This window comes from Bos mutus, chromosome 27 (genome assembly GCF_027580195.1).
Source record: "Bos mutus isolate GX-2022 chromosome 27, NWIPB_WYAK_1.1, whole genome shotgun sequence".
NCBI classification, from domain to species: Eukaryota; Metazoa; Chordata; class Mammalia; order Artiodactyla; family Bovidae; genus Bos; species Bos mutus.
The window spans coordinates 7,875,461-7,890,932 of record NC_091643.1 but is presented as its reverse complement, the minus strand read 5'-3'; positions in this window follow the sequence as shown (position 1 = coordinate 7,890,932).

Genomic DNA, 15,472 nt, shown 5'->3' with positions numbered 1-15,472 from the left:
TCAGACTCACGTCCATCGAGTCAGTGATGCCATCCAGCCATCTCATCCTCTGTCGTCCCCTTCTCCTCCTGCCCCCAATCCCTCCCAGCATCAGAGTCTTTTCCAATGAGTCAACTCTTCGCATGAGGTGGCCAAAGTACTGGAGTTTCAGCTTTAGCATCATTCCTTCCAAAGAAATCCCAGGGCTGATCTCCTTCAGAATGGACTGGTTGGATCTCCTCGCAGTCCAAGGGACTCTCAAGAGTCTTCTCCAACACCAACAGTTCAAAAGCATCAATTCTTTGGCGCTCAGCCTTCTTCACAGTCCAACTCTCACATCCATACACGACCACAGGAAAAACCATAGCCTTGACTAGACGGACCTTTGTTGGCAAAGTAACGTCTCTGCTTTTGAATATGCTATCTAGGTTGGTCATAACTTTCCTTCCAAGGAGTAAGCGTCTTTTAATTTCATGGCTGCAGTCACCATCTGCAGTGATTTTGGAGCCCAAAAAAATAAAGTCTGACACTGTTTCCACTGTTTCCCCATCTATTTCCCATGTAGTGATGGGACCAGATGCCATGATCTGGAAGTTAACAGAAGTTAAATAAGCAGGGTGACAATATACAGTCTTGACATACTCCCTTTCCTACTTGGAACCAGTCTGTTGTTCCATGTCCAGTTCTAACTGTTGTTTCCTGACCTGCATACAGATTTCTCAAGAGGCAGTTCAGATGGTCTGGTATTCCCATCTCTTTCAGAATTTTCTACAGTTTGTTGTGATCCACACAGTCAAAGGCTTTGGCATAGTCAATAAAGCAGAAATAGATGTTTTTCTGGAACTCTCTTGCTTTTTCCATGATGCAGCAGATGTTGGCAATTTGATCTCTGGTTCCTCTGCCTTTTCTAAAACCAGCTTGAACATCAGGAAGTTCACAGTTCATGTATTGCTGAAGCCTGGCTTGGAGAATTTTGAGCATTACTTTACTGGCGTATGCTGCTGCTGCTGCTGCTGCTGCTGCGTCACTTTAGTCATGTCCGACTCTGTGCGACCCCATAGACGGCAGCCCACCAGGCTTCCCGTCCCTGGGATTCTCCAGGCAAGAACACTGGAGTGGGTTGCCATTTCCTTCTCCAGTGCATGAAAGTGAAAAGTGAAAGTGAAGTCGCTCAGTCGTGCCCGACTCTAGCGACCCCATGGATTGCAGCCTACCAGGCTCCTCCGTACATGGGATTTTCTAGGCAAAAGTACTGGAGTGGAGGGCCATTGATGAGTGCAATTGTGCGGTAGTTTGAGCATTGTTTGGCATTGCCTTTCTTTGGGATTGGAATAAAAACTGACCTTTTCCAGTCCTGTGGCCACTGCTGAATTTTCCAAATTTGCTGGCATATTGAGTGCAGCACTTTCACAGCATCATCTTTCAGGATTTGAAATAGCTCAACTGGAATTCCATCACCTCCACTAGCTTTGTTCGTAGTGATGCTTTCTAAAGCCCACTTGACTTCACATTCCAGGATGTCTGGCTCTAGGTCAGAGATCACACCATTGTGATTATCTGGGTCATGAAGATCTATTTTGTACAGTTCTTCTGTGTATTCTTGCCACCTCTTCTTAATATCTTCTGCTTCTGTTAGGTCCATGCCATTTCTGTCCTTTATCGAGCCCATCTTTGCATGAAATGTTCCCCTTGGTATCTCTAATTTTCTTGAAGAGATCTCTAGTCTTTTCTCTGTATTTTCAAGGCTTAATAGCTCATTTCTTGCAGCACTGAATAATATTCCATTGTCTGGGATGAACCACAGTTTCTTTTTTAATCCATTTGAAAGATTTAATTCATTTAATCCAACTGAAAGATGTCTTGGTTGTTTCCAGGCTTTGGTAATTATGCATAAAGAAAGAAAGAAAGTGACGTTGCTCAGACGTGTCCGATTCTTTGCAACTCCATGGAATGTAGCCTACCAGGCTCCTCTGTCCATGGAATTTTCCAGGCAAGAGTACTGGAGTGGGTTGCCATTTCCTTCTCCAGGGAATCTTCCCAACCCAGGGATTGAACCTGGGTCTGCCACACTGCGGGCAGACGCTTTACCGTCTGAGCCATCTGGGAAGCTGCTATAAACCGTCCTGTGCAAGTTTTTGTATAGAGCTAAGTTTTCAACTCCTGTGGGTAAATGCAGTGCAATTTCTGGATCATGCAGTAAAAGTATGTTTAGTCGGCAGGGAACTACCAAGCTCGTCTTCCACAGCGGCCGAGCCGTTTTGCATTCCCAGCAGCAGTGAGTGAGAGTTCCTGTGGCTGCACACCCTCATCGACGTCTGGTGGGGTTGGTGTTCTGGATTCTGGCCATTCTAGCAGGTGTGTACTGGTGTCTCAGTGTTGTTTCAGGCAAGATCCTTCTGAGTGCTCCAACCAGTGCCCTTGTGGGTTATGAGATTCTTACTCTAGAAAGGGAAAACAGGCAGTACTTCTGAGCCTGTGTTTGCCTGGGGAATTCTCTCTTATCTTTTGTGGTGTTGGAGAAGATTCTTGAGATTCCTTGGACTGCAAGGAGATCCAACCAGTCCATTTAGAGAAGATCAGTCCTCAATATTCATTGGAAGGACAGATGCTGAAGCTGAAACTCCAATACTTTGGCCACGTGATGTGAAGAACTGACTCATTGGAAAAGACCCTGATGCTGGGAAAGATTGAGGGTGGAAGGAGAAGGGGACAACAGAGGATGAGATGGCTGGATGGCATCACTGACTCAATGGACATGAGTTTGAGTAAACTCTGGGAGTTGGTGATGGACAGGGAGGCCGTGCTGCAGTCCATGGGGTCACAAAGAGTCGGACACAACTGCGAGGCTGAACTGAACTGAACTGAATCTTTTGTGTGACACTTTGTCCAACCTTGGTTACTTTCCTCTCATGCATACACTGATCACTATATCTGCATACACAGATCCTCTGCAAGGCTTCAGAGGTCTCTTTGTAGTATTTCTGTTCAGATACTCTACTCTGTAAAATTGAGCCTCTCGTGCCAGGATGACCACTGTGTCCCGCCTGCTTTCCCCTCACCTCATCATGACCTGGAGGTGTTTCCTAGCCTGGAAGCCGGGATGGTCACTGGATCCACCTTGTGTGTCTCCCATCACCCAGGAATCACTGTCCTCCTGAGGTCCAGTGATTTGAGGACTGTTTGCCTCACTTTTTTGACCTAGTTTTTCAGTTACTTCATATTGAAGGGTAAATCTAGTCCCTGATACTCTGTGTTTGCTGTAGCTGAAATTCTCATTGTTAAAAATGTAGGCAGGATAATTGCACTAGAGTTGTATTTTTTATGTTATAATAAAATTGTATGATGCTTGGATTTGCTTCAAAATGATCCACTAGACTGTGAAATCAAATGAGGGATATTGATGAAATGGGTTTCCATGAGGGGATGATTTCAGTGTTTGCCTGACAGGTAAAAATGGTGGTTCCAGTGTATTATTTTTCCTCTGTATTTGTATTTTTGAAATGTTCAGTTATGAAAAATAAAGTACTCATACATGCTAATTTTAAAATTGACTACAAATCAATAGTAATCAGACCAAAGTGATACTTAGAAAAGTTATACACAGACATCAGGGAATAGAAGCGAGAGTCCAGAAACAACCGTTATATTTATGGTTAATTGCTTTCCGACAAAGGTATCAAGACCCTCCAATGGGGCAAGAGAATTATTTTCAACCAAGTGTGCTAGGAGAGGTGGTTACACATGCAGAAGAGTAAAGGTGGACCCCAGTGCCGTGCGTAGTCAGCCAGTCGTGTCCGACTCTTCGCAACCTCATGGACTGTAGCCCGCCAGGCTCTTCCGTCCATGGACTTCTCCAGGCAAGAATATTGGAGTGGGTTGCCATGCCCTCTTCCAGGGGATCTTCCCAACCCAGGGATCGAACCCAGGTCTCCCGCATTGCAGGTGGATTATTTACCGTCTGAGCCACCAGGGAAGCCTTTTAGTAAAGGTGGACCCTAACCCACACCATATATAAAGATGAAATCAAATTCAATGATACACCTAAATTTAAGAGTTCACTATGCAACTTAGAAGGAAAACACAGAAGTCAGTCTTGTTGGCAGTGGGTCACCCTCACGTCCGTCCAACACTGACCATCAGGGCACCATGTTTTCGTAGTTATTCCACTGCTACCCCATCTGCAGGGCTCTCTCTTGGTTCTCTCACTGGAGCTGCCCCTTCTCGTCAACCTCCAGGGTTGAAATGCCCCAGTATTTGTCCTTAGCCCCGTTCTCCTTACTGTCTCCCCTGGGGATCTCATTCAGTCTCATGCCAGTTCTATAACATCTTTGGACTCAAGACTCCCAAATTCGAATCTCCAGCATAGACCAGAACTCCAGAACTCCTATGCCTACTCAATCTATAGACTTGGATTTGTAAGAGGTTTCTGAATCCTAACACATCTGAAACAGCTCCTAACCATCACCACCCCAGCCACCGCGCATGCACATGTGATGAAACGGAATTTCTGCTGTTGCAGCAGAATTTCCACATCTGTACATGTCAGCTCCCTTCTTGTCGTTTCTCAGGATGTGGCGTCATTCCTTCCCCGCCCTTTTGCTCATCCCACTCCCGTATCCAATAGGTCAACAACTCTCAACAATTCTCCCTTCAAATTTTAGCCAGATTTTGACCTCTTCTGCCATGTCCACCCTAGTATGCATCACTCTCTCTCCTGGTCAAGGCAGCAGTCTCCTTTCTGGTCTTCCCTGATTTTACCTCGCCCCACTCTCCCATTTCTGAAGAGCTGAAAGACAGCCCATTCTCATCACAGAAGGAACAGGTTGTGTCATGGCCCTCCACTCCTCGGAATCCTTCAGTGACCTCTCAACTAACTCCAGAGTGAAAGCCAAAATTCCGCCACCCCTGCATGTTCTGCTCTGCTTAACCCTCTGCTGCTGCTCTGCTGAGTCGCTTCAGTCGTGTCCGACCCTGTGCGACCCCATAGACGGCAGCCCACCAGGCTCCCCGTCCCTGGGATTCTCCAGGCAAGAACACTGGAGTGGGTTGCCATGTCTTTCTCCAATGCATGAAAGTGAAATGTGAAAGCAAAATCGCCCAGTTGTGTCCAACTCTTAGCGACCCCATGGACCACAGCCTACCAGGCTCCTCCATCCATGGGATACTCCAGGCAAGAGTACTGGAGTAGGGTGCCATTGCCCTCTCCAGCTTAACCCTCTGACTCCTCACCTACTACCCAACCTTCCACTTACTCCACTCCAGCCACACTGGCCTCCCAGGCCGGTCAACCCATCAGCCTGTCTTTCTTCAGAGTCTGGACTTCTGCCAGGACTGGTCCTCTGCACAATCACACTGACCTACCATCTTTACCTTCTGCAGTTCTTTATTCACACGTCACCGACAACCTGAGAGCTTCCCTAGCAACATCCATAAGAACCCACCCCCACACTCTATACCCCCTTGCCTGAGTTTTTTCCCTTGGCGTTTATCACCATTCAATAAATATTATGTTTATAATTTTTTATCTCTCTCTTTAGGATGAAAATACCATAAGAACAGGAATTTTGTTGGGTTTTTTCCCTTGCAGTTGAAAACAGAAACTGGTCCACTGAAGTCACAAAATGAACATTTACTAGATAATGTGTATTAAAACGAAGATATTCATTGAATGAAATAACTGGAGAAAATTATAAATAATGTTAAATACTCAACCATGGATAAGTTACTAAGTATTATATAAAGTATAATATCTAAAAGGAATATCATTCAGTCATTAAAAACTCTGTTCCATGGAAGAAGCCAAGTTATACATTATATTTGGCCAATGTATTTTAACAGTTGTCTGAGTATTCAGACAGAAGCAAGCTGCCTTAATTAAACTAAAGCTGTGTCTCTTCCCTCACATAATTTCAGGCAGCCTTCACAGAAAGGCCAGTTACAGCTTTCTTGTGTAACAGAAAATTGTTTTAATGCAGTACAGTTTTTAAACAATTTTCTACAAAAGTCATCACTTTCAAATCAGCCTAGCATAAAACCTTTAGCTAGAGTTGGTTTGACTTATATGAAACTCCAGAAAAACAGGATTCTACATTCCTCGCCTTTGGTACTTTTTTTCCAGCACCATCTTCATCACACTTGAATGTGTATAAATTGAAAAGGAGTTTGTCAAGGCTGTATATTGTCACCCTGTTTATTTAACTTATATGCAGAGTACATCATGAGAAAGTCTGGACTGGAAGAAACACAAACTGGAATCAAGATTGCCGGGAGAAATATCAATAAGCTCAGATATGCAGATGACACCACCCTTATGGCAGAAAGTGAAGAGGAACTAAAAAGCCTCTTGGTGAAAGTGGAGAGTGAAAAAGTTGGCTTAAAGCTCAACATTCAGAAAACTAAGATCATGGCATCCGGTCCCACCACTTTATGGGAAATAGATGGGGAAACAGTGGAAACAGTGTCAGACTTTATTTTTTGGGGCTCCAAAATCACTACAGATGGTGACTGCAGCCATGAAATTAAAAGACGCTTACTCCTTGGAAGGAAAGTTATGACCAACCTAGATAGCATATTCAAAAGCAGAGACATTACTTTGCCAACAAAGGTCCGTCTAGTCAAGGCTATGGTTTTTCCTGTGGTCATGTATGGATGTGAGAGTTGGACTGTGAAGAAGGCTGAGCGCCAAAGAATTGATGCTTTTGAACTGTTGGTGTTGGAGAAGACTCTTGAGAGTCCCGTGGACTGCGAGGAGATCCAACCAGTCCACTCTGAAGGAGATCAGCCCTGGGATTTCTTTGGAAGGAATGATGCTAAAGCTGAAACTCCAGTACTTTGGCCACCTCATGCGAAGAGTTGACTCATTGGAAAAGACTCTGATGCTGGGAGGGATTGGGGGCAGGAGGAGAAGGGGACGACAGAGGATGAGATGGCTGGATGGCATCACTGACTCGATGGACATGAGTTTGAGTGAACTCCGGGAGTTGGTGATGGACAGGGAGGCCTGGCGTGCTGCAATTCATGGGGTCACAAAGAGTTGGACACGACTGAGCGACTGATCTGATCTGATCTGATGCTTGAATGACAGGGTTTGAACTGCATGAGTCCACTTATACACGGATTTGTTTTTTTTAATAAATAGAGACTGCAGTACTATGGGATCCATGGTTGGTTGAATCCACAGATGCAGAAAGAACCAATGCCAAGAGTCAACTGTAAAATTATATGTATGTTTTCTATTGCACGGGTGTTGGCACCCCTAACTCCTGGGTTTTTCAACTGTCAAATGTAATTTGTTTTCCTTTGGGGCTTTTCACCATTTTACTCTAGTTTTGTTTCCTTAAAATATTTTTTATTCTAAAATATAATACAAACACATAAAAATACATCAGATGAAAATATACTTAATATAGTACAGAGTACAGTTTTACAAGTTGTCATATGGTGAACACCAATGTACCACAGCCCAGAGAAAAGTACAAGTGTCAGTCGCTCAGTCGTGTCTGCGTCTTTGCGATTCCTCGGACTGTAGCCCACAGGGCTCCTCTGTCCATGGAATTCTGCAGGCAAGAATACCGGAATGGGTAGCCCATCCCTTCTCCAGGGGATCTTCCCAATCCCAGGGCAATTAAATATTGCAGGTGCCTGAGAATCTCCACACATGTCCCTTCTTAATCTCCCCCTTCCCCAGAGGTAACCACTAGCCTGACTATGGTAACGATTCCCATCTTTGTTTATAGTTTCAGTTCAGTTCAGTCGCTCAGTCGTGTCCGAATCTTTGCAACCCCATGAATCGCAGCACGCCAGGCCTCCCTGTCCATCACCAACTCCCGGAGTTCACTCAAACTCACGTCCATCGAGTCGGTGATACCATCCAGCCATCCCATCTTTGTTTATAGTTTCACTGTTAAGTAAAAACAAGATGGTACGATGTTGCTTGTTCCAAACTTGGGGTAAATAGAACTATACAGTCTGGTTTCCTTTGCTCAGCATTTTGTTTGTACAGTCATCCTTATTATCACGTGACCTCTAGTTAATTTAATTTCTGAATGGTGGTGGTGGTTTCGTCACTAAGTCATGTCTAACTCTTAGCGACCCCATGGACTGTAGCCCTCCAGGCTCCTCTGTCCAGAGGATTTTCCAGTCAAGAATACTGGAGTGGGTTGCCATTTCCTTCTCCAGGGGATCTTCCCGACCCAGGGATCCAACCAGGGTCTCCTGCATAGCAGGCAGATTCTTTACTGACTGAGCTACCAGGGAAGCCCATAGCATTCCATTATACAATACACATCACACCTTTGATGAGCATTTTGATTGTTTCCAGTCTGTGGCAATTGCAGACAATGTTGCCCACATTGTTAATATATTCTGATTGATGTTTTATCAATCAGATGTTTTGATGTTAATATATTCTGATTACATTTTATATGTAAGCAAAGTGCTTACATATAAAAGTCAGTTTTACTTTTGTGTACCAGAGACAGAAAAGAGAGCTCTAAATCTAACAGTATACACAGGAGCTATAAAACTTCATGCTGCTGCTGCTGCTAAGTCGCTTCAGTCCTGTCTGACTCTGTGCGACCCCATAGACGGCAGCCCACCAGGCTCCTCTGTCCCTGGGATTCTCCAGGCAAGAACACTGGAGTGGGTTGCCATTGCCTTCTCCAATGCATGAAAGTGAAAAGTGAAAGTGAAGTCGCTCAGTCATGCCCAACTCCTAGTGACCCCATGGACTGCAGGCCACCAGGCTCCTCCATCCATGGGATTTTCCAGGCAAGAGTACTGGAGTGGGGTGCCATTGCCTTCTCCGTCCTTCTGCCTAAAATACATGATTTAGAAGATCCTACATTTAGGGACTTCTCTGGTGGCTCAGTGGTATAGAGTCCACCCGCCAATGCAGGAAACACGAGTTCAATCCCACATGCTGATTCCACATGCTGCAGAGCAACTGAGCGCCACGGGCCACAACTACTGAGCCTGTGTTCTGGAGCTTGGGATGTTCTGGAGCTTGGGATGTTCTAGAGCTTGGGATGTTCTGGAGCTTGGGATGTTCTGGAGCTTGGGATGTTCTGGAGCTTGGGATGTTCTAGAGCTTGGGATGTTCTGGAGCTTGGGATGTTCTGGAGCTTGGGATGTTCTGGAGCTTGGGATGTTCTGGAGCTTGGGATGTTCTAGAGCTTGGGAGCCACAGGTGAAGCCCAAGTGCCCTAGAGCCTGTGCTCAGCAGTAAGAGAAGCCACTGCAGTGAGAAGCCTGCGCACCGCAACTACAGAGTAGCCCCTGCGCTGCGCAACTACAGAAAAGCCCGAGCAGCAACAAAGACCCAGCACAGCCAGTAAATATTTTAAAAAAAAATCCTACTTTTGAGTGACTACTAGTGGCAAACCACTCTATTTTTGCTTATCTGAAAACTCATTACTTTGCTTTCTTTCTTGAAGGATACTTTTCCTGGCCATAGACTTCTGCCTTAGCAGGGTCCTCTTTCAGCACCTTGAGGACATCCTCCCCTGCCCGGATCACTATCTCATGTAGTGACTGGGCTCCATTCGCTCACTGCTTTGGGGAAGTTGAAAGCTCAAGCATTTAACACAGTCCCTAGGCACCTAATGACTATCCAACTCATGGGGAAACTTCTAGAAGAGTGCAATCAAGCTGAGAGCATCAGGACTTCCCGGGTGGCCCTTGGCCCAAGGGCTAAGACTCCTGGTTCCCTATGCAGGGGGGGCCCAGGTTTGATCCCTGGTCAGGGAACTAAATCCCACATGCTGCAACCAAGACTTCCCATGACACAACTAAAGATCCCGCATACTGCAATTAAGACCTGGAACAACCCAAAATAAGTGTCATTTAGCCATACAAATGAAAAGCTCATATCAACAATCCCTAAAAGTCAGAAATAAACTGATGATGAATTGGACCCATGAAAAAGGTAAATTCTGCAACAAGTAAAATATACCTCCATAGAAAAACTGATGGGCCTTCCTTGGTGGCACAGTGGTACAGTGGATAAAAATCTGCCTGCAAGTGCAGAGGACACAGGTTCGATCCCTGGTTGGGGAAGATTTCTCATGCTGCACAGCAGCTAAGCCCATGGGCCACACCCACTGAGCCGCCGGCTCTAGAGCCCATGAGCCACAACTACTCAAGTCCTTGTGCCTAAAGCTTGCGTTCCGCAGCAAACAGTAGCCCCTGCTCACAACTAGAGAAAGCCCAAGCGCAGCAACAAAGACCCAATGCAACCAAAAAATTAGTAATAATAATCAAAGAACTGATGAACAATTTGCACTACAACTTATATCACTTGTTAAGTAGTTTTACACACACGTGTGATTTAGTTTATTTATATAATAAGTGGTAATCCATTTTAAGTTGGACCATAAAGAAGGCTGAGCATTGAAGAATTGATGCTTTTGAACTGTGGTGTTGGAGAAGACTCTTGACAGTCCCTTGGACTGCAAAGAGATCCAACCAGTTAATCCTAAATATTCATTGAATAACCCTGAATATTCGTTGGAAGGACTGATGCCGAAACTCCAATATCTGGCCACCTGATGGGAAGAGCCGACTCATTGGAAAAGACCCTGATGCTAGGAAAGGTTGAGGTCAGGAGGAGAAGGGGGCAACAGAGGATGAGATGGTTGGATGGCATCACTGACTCAACGGACATGAGTTTGAGCAAACTCCAACAGATGGTGAAGGACAGGGAAGCTTGGCATGCTGCAGTCCATGAGGTTGCAAAGAGTCAGACTCGTCTTAGTGACTAAATAACAACAAAACTATTTTAAAGTTGTTTATTGATTGGCTGATTTCTACATTTAGCACAAATGTGTGTGTGTGTGTAAGTTGTTCAGTCGTGTCCAACTCTTTGTGACCACATGGACTGCAGCCCACCAGGTTCTTTGGTCCATGAATTCTCCAGGCAAGAATACCATACTGGTTGCTAATCAACCCTGCCTAGGCTCTCTCCCTAGTGTTACGGCGTCTTAACATCCCCAGGAAACCTGACAACAAAGCAGCGGGCTGCACCACGGACTCAGTAGGGCAGTTGTTTTCAACCTGGGCTGCGTCTCAGAATCATGAGGGGAGCTTTGAAAATACACTGATGCTGCGCCCTCACCCTTGACCAGTGAAATTAGGATTCCTGAGGCTGGGGCTCAGCACTGCAGTTTGAGTAAAGCTGTCCAGGTGGGCCTTCTCTGGTGGTCCAACAGTTAAGACCGTACTTCCACTGCTGGGGCACAGGTTCAATCCCTGGTCAGGGAACTAAGATCCCACATGCTGCGGGACAACTAAGATTGCCTGCCACGATGAAAGATTTGCATGCCGCCACGGAAATGGAAGCTCTTGGGTGCCCCAACTAAGACCGGATGCAGCCAAATCATTTTTTTTTCTTAAGAAAAAAAAAAAATACTGGACAGAGGAAGGCATCCTTTGAAACAGGGTTGGCCAGCCTGGGTTTCATGAGTGTTGGCTCCTTACTCTTGACCTTCTCCATGTCCTGTAACAAGTGCATCAGGTCTGGCCCAGCTTCTCATTTGTAAAGTGGGGGACCAACAAGTGCCCTGCTTCTCCCCAGGGTTCTTCTCATCTCAGATGAGACATCTGTGTGTCCCGCAAGCCTGTGTCCTTATGGATATTCATCCAGATCCCATCTGTCCCTCCTCCTCTTTGGTGATGACTTTCTTCTACCCCGTCTTACAGCTTCCCTTCTCTGACTTCCATCTCTCTGATCATATTTTCACCAAGCATCTTTAGGCTGCTTCTCATACAACCTCAGGGACTGGTATGAAGGCAGGGGTGTTAGTGCATAGTTAGTGCACAATTCCAAGCATACTGCAAGGATCTAGAAGACAAGGACATGTTGAGAAGGTCCACGTGCTGACAGGTATCCAGCTGTCTTGAAGGAGGCTCAGCCAGTCTTCTTACTCAGATTGTATTCCTATTTGGACTGATTTGTTGGTAGAGCTAATAGAGTGTAGTGCACCTACCTTGAAAGAGTGGCAACAGCAGTTGATTTTCCCTTCCTATAACTAACAACTTGAAACAGTATGTTCTGTCATTTATTAGAGTTTGGAGGAGTTATTACGTTATTGGGGTTTGGAGAGATACGTATCACCGGATCAAGAAGGACAGAGAGGATATATTGTGACCAAAAAAACCCTTTTCATTCAATACTAAAGTCTGCCATATAAAAATGACTTTTTAAAGTCACTAGAAATACATATGTGTGGATGTAGAACCACAGGGAAAGAACACAGAGGACTACTGAACTAAAACAGGACTGGATGGTCAAAGGGTTTTGTCTACTCTGGTCAAAAGGAACACTGACCTTGGTGTCATTCTTAACTATTTTTGGGTCTTGCATCCTCTATCCAGCTAAGCCGTCAGCAAATCCTATCAGATTAACCTTCAAAGAACATCCAGAATCCATCCACTACTCATCACCTCCACCTCAACTGATACAGTCCATTGCTTTCCAAAACTGTTAATCATGACCCAGGGTAAGAAGTACATTTCACAACATGATCTATTACTCCTCAACATATTGAAATTAACAAAACTTCACCCCCAAATTACTTTCTTTTTCTAAGTGCCCTGTGCACTATTTCCCATCTGTTTCATTTTTTAAAATGCTGGTCACACACACCAAAAAATGCTGGTCATGGGATCAGATACCAAGAAGGAACTTGGGATGTAAGATTAGGGACAAATACCCAATGGTCAAACGGCAAGGCAGGCCCTGGGCGGCCTCAGCCTCGCGGGTGTGGGGGTGTCTGTCAGTGTTCCCCATCAGGCTGCAATGGCCAGGCCTCCCTGGCCCTGCCTCCCTCAGTGGGCTGTCCTCAGGCCACGATGCAGGAGGCTGACCACTGACTATACTCCCCAAAGCTGGGCAGCAAGTCCTTACTTGGAGGAGACTGGCGGGTCACCTTGTCCTCATAAGTGAAAGTGAAGTCGCTCAGTCGTGTCTGACCCTCTGCGACCCCACGGACTGCAGCCTTCCAGGCTCCTCCGCCCATGGGATTTTCCAGGCAAGAGTACTGGAGTGGGGTGCCATTGCCTTCTCCGTTAGGGTCCACTCAAATGATTATATTATCCACTGGTGAATTGTGGACCGTAACTTAAACACTCTGACCTTTGGCCTGGACTGCTACAAGAGCTTTACTCTCATCTGTTTCCATTCTTGCCTTTCTACTGCATGTATTTCACACACAGTAGCCAAAGGAGTCCTTTAAAAATGTAAATCACATGTTCCTCCCTTACTCAAAACCTTCCACTAATTTCCACTTAAAATCCATTCCCACAAATGGTCAATAAGCACGTGAAAAGATGCTCAACATCACAAAACATTCAGCTCAGTTCAATTCAGTCGCTCAGTCGTGTCCGACTCTTTGCGACCCCATGAATTGCAGCACGCCAGGCCTCCCTGTCCATCACCAACTCCCGGAGTTCACTCAGACTCACGTCCATCGAGTCAGTGATGCCATCCAGCCATCTCATCCTCTGTCGTCCCCTTCTCCTCCTGCCCCCAATCCCTCCCAGCATCAGTTTTTTCCAATGAGTCAACTCCTTGCATAAGGTGGCCAAAGTACTGGAGTTTCAGCTTTAGCATCATTCCTTCCAAAGAAATCCAAGGCCTGATCTCCTTCAGAATGGACTGGTTGGATCTCCTTGCAGTCCAAGGGACTCTCAAGAGTCTTCTCCAACACCACAGTTCAAAAGCATCAATTCTTTGGCACTCAGCTTTGTTCACAGTCCAACTCTCACATCCATACATGACCACTGGAAAAACCATAGCCTTGACTAGACGGACCTTTGTTGGCAAAGTAATGTCTCTGGTTTTGAATATGCTATCTAGGTTGGTCATAACTTTCCTTCCAAGGAGTAAGCGTCTTTTAATTTCACGGGTGCAGTCACTATCTGCAGTGATTTTGGAGCCCCGCAAAATAAAGTCTGACACTGTTTCCACTGTTTCCCCATCAGGGAAATGCAAATCAAAACCACAGGTGACAATGCCAGTTCACACTCATTCAGATGGTTATGAAAACAAAACCAGGAAACAAGCCTGGGTGAGTATGGAAAGAAAGGGAACCCTTGCACACATGCTGTGGAAAACAGTTCCTCAAAAAAACTAACAATTACCAGATGTCAAGCAATCCCACTCGGGGTAAACACTCAAAAGTGAAAGCAGGGACTCTTAACAGATATTTCATTGTTCACAACAGCGAAAAGGTGGAAACAACCCAAATGTTCATTAATAAATGAATGGATTAAAAAAATGTGGCCCATCCACGCAATGGACTATTATTCAGCCTCAAAAAAAGAAGGAAATTCTGACACCTGGTACAGCGTGGATAAACCTGGAAGCCGTTACACAAATTGAAACAGGCCAGGTATGAAAGGACAAATACGACATGATTCCACTTCTGTGGGGATGTAGAACAGCCACAGTCACAGAGAGAGAACGTAGAACAGTAGTTACAAGGGCTGGGTGTGGGGGATGGGGAGCACTCGATGGAGACAATTTCAGTTTGGGAGGATGATGATCAAGTTTTGGAAGCTGATGGTAGAGATGGTTACATAACCGTGTGCATGCACTTAGCATCACCAAACTACACACTTAAAAATGATGTCAAAGGTAAGTTTTACGCCATAACTATTTTAACACAATAAAAATAAAAATCCAAATTCTTACCACAGTCCCTGGCAGCTGCTTCGATTTTTGTTGTTGTTCAGTCACTCAGTCGTGTCTGACTCTTTGTGGCCCCATGGACGGCAGCACGCCAGGCTTCCCTCTCCTTCACTATTTCCCGGTACTTGCTCAAACTCATGTCCATTGAGTCGGTGATGCTACCCAACCATTTCGTTCTCTGTCGTCCCCTTCTCCTCCTGCCTTCTGTCTTCCCCAGCATCAGGTCTAGGGCAAGACTTACCACCTACTGTTCCTTCCCCTCACTCACAGAGCTTCAGCCCTGCCGGCATTCTTTCTGAACCAAGACCAAGCACGCACTCCTGTTGTCTGATTGCTATGCTTTTCCTTCTCACAGGTCTCTGCTCAAATAGCCTCTGAAAAGCCTCCATACCATCTACTGTTGAGGGTGAGGAGTAATTTTTCCTCCACCCTTCTGAGTTCTTGGTTGAGACCCCAGTAACAAAAGACCGATTAACAAGAGAAAAACACAGTACATATTAGCATGTATACCTCATGCACACCTAGAGAAAATACAAAAATGCCCAGAGATACCCAAAGGAAACTAACAACTCCCTGAGGTGGCTTAGAATTCAGGCTTAGGGAATCCTCTGGAGGTCTAGAGTTAGGACTTGGGCTTTCACTGGTGAGAGGCCTGGGTCAATCCCCAGCTGGGGGAAATAAGATCCCACAAGCTGGGCAGCATGGCCAAAAACAACAAACAAAAAAAACGAATTCAGGCCTAGGGGAGATGAAGACCTCTTGTGGGGAGAGTAAAAAGGTTTTTAGTAACAATGAAAGATGACG